General features: G+C 39.5%; 1 protein-coding gene across 3 annotated transcripts in view; it reads right to left on the bottom strand.

Annotated features, from left to right (window-relative positions):
* Positions 1-2,276, bottom strand: part of KIAA2026 (KIAA2026 ortholog) — a 129,295-nt gene that overhangs the window by 53,096 nt on the left and 73,923 nt on the right. The window lies entirely within an intron of this gene.

Genomic DNA, 2,276 nt, shown 5'->3' with positions numbered 1-2,276 from the left:
AAAGCAAACATTAAACTAGAAGTATATAGTATGAGGCAGCCTTTTTTTAAAAAGAAAAAAACAACAACCTTGCTATCTCAAAATAAATCATGTGAAAATTAAGATATTGTTATAAGTTATAAGAACATTCATGCTACCATTCTGAAAGAGGAAAAAAACCCCCAAACTTAAACCAGAACAGAAACTTAACAGGTAAAAAGAACTTACCTGTAGAAATTTCTCTCTGCTGCTAGTTTCCAAACAGTGAACCACAGACTAAGGTCTGAGCCCTTTGATATACTGTATGAATGTGTGCTCACAAAACGCAAGTGATTTTTATAAATCCCCCCAATACATATGTTGAAGCTTACACACTGGAACAGATCACTGCTCTGTTTAGTCCAGAAGTCTGACTCTAGCAGTGGCCAAAACATAATGCTTTATAAGAAAGCAAACACCTCCCCCACAATATACTTCCCGCCCAATTATGAAACATGATAATATGGATGAAAAATTCCTTCTTGCCTTAAAGGAAATCAGCTTACTCCATGAACTAATCAGTGTTATTGCTCCTTATGACTCTTCAGCGTAACAAAAGAGTTATGAATAAATATATATAACATATCTGCATATATGTATGGCAAGACAGCTATGAAATTCATTTATTTTTTTTACAGCCACAGAATAAACTACACAATTTTACCTTTGGCCTCTTAATTTGCATTCTGTTAATTCACCTCTGCCAAAACTAGTACTGGTAATCCAAACCTCCAAGCAGTATAAACATTTGCATATTACACACACACAAAAATCTTACCACAAAAATTTTAAATAAATGAATAATGTTTTCCTCTTTTCTAATCTGGATCAACTGAAGTAAGGATTAAAAATGTGTATGTACTTCTCACTCACTTACCTGGGGTACAAATTTAGGGTTTTTAAAGATGGGATTAAAACTGCATTAATTTTTGCACTATTATATTTTATATCTGCTCTGATAAACTGGTTTAGCATTCTGGATGACTTATAGCAGAAATACAAAGATATGTCTTATGCTGTGAAGGGCAAAGAAGAACCTATTCTGACATGATGGAAACATAAGGACAGCAGGAAACCAGTGCGACTACATAGGAAATTCTTAAGATTCTGCATCAAAATCAAATGGAAAAAAAAGATGTGGGCAATGGAAAGAAGCATACCAAGAAATAGCAAGAACTTGCAGGAATAAAATCAGGAAAGCAAAGGTAAAAATGAGTTACATCTGGCAAGGGAAGTTAAACAGCACAAGAAGAGATGGAAAGAATAACATACAGTGGACAGAAAGGAAAGACCAAGGAAGCTGTGGGTCTACTACTAGATAGCCAGGGTGACCAATTAACAAAAGATGCAAAGGCAGAACTACTCTCAATAGCTACTTTGCTTTGATCTTCACAAAAAATGCTGCTGCAACCAAAACAGATAAGAAAAATACCATATTTTCTCACACCACCAAATAAAACATGCACCCTGTTTTTGGAAGACAGAAATAAAGAAAGAGATCTTTCCCGAGCCATGGACAACTCACGAATGACATTAAGTAAGTCCTCCTGGGAACAGAAAATGTCCAGGAAGTGGCATCCCTGGAGACAGTCTGGGTGAGGCAGCAAGAATTTCTTGATGCTAGCTGCCTCACCCGGGCTGCCTCCTGAGCTTCCAGGAAGGCTTCCCCTACGTCACACAAAGTTAGGCTCCAGATCCTTGTAAAGGGCAGTAGCAATCCCATTACTTCTTCAGTGTTAGTAGTTATTATATACGTTCCTGTAACTAAGGTGTTGTTTCTATACCACTAGCCTCATCAAATTACTACCAACTGCACACTTGCTGCTTCAAGCGCAAGCTACAGCAGCCAGCAGTGTAGGGACACAGCCATGCACCTGGGGCCAAGTGGGAGCAGTGTCTTCTGATTCACCATCACAAACACAGAGCTGCTGGCAGCAGCTGCTTTTCTTCACCCCCCGCCAAGCCAGCATCTGGGGCAGCTGCCACTATCACTTGTGCCTCCCTCCTCCCCAGTTTTCCCACTGAGCCACAGTGCTCAGCCAGTAGCCACAGCTGGGAGAGGGTTAACGCAGATCTCCATCCCTTCAGCTTGTTGAGTCAGACACTAGCAACACCCATCTTGGCAGCTGCATGACATGTACAGCATCTCCAGGCTTACTTTTGCAGTGAAAAGTGATTTTGGGAGGTAAATTTTAATTTACAGCAAAGTAGATTTAACCTAAATCTCAAAAGAAACAAGGAAGGCAGTGGAATAGCAG

This window comes from Gavialis gangeticus, unplaced genomic scaffold (assembly GCF_001723915.1).
Source record: "Gavialis gangeticus isolate Ggan-Ray unplaced genomic scaffold, GavGan_comp1, whole genome shotgun sequence".
Taxonomy (NCBI): Eukaryota; Metazoa; Chordata; order Crocodylia; family Gavialidae; genus Gavialis; species Gavialis gangeticus.
Note: the sequence above shows the minus strand (reverse complement) of the source record. Positions and strands in the feature narration are given on the sequence as shown.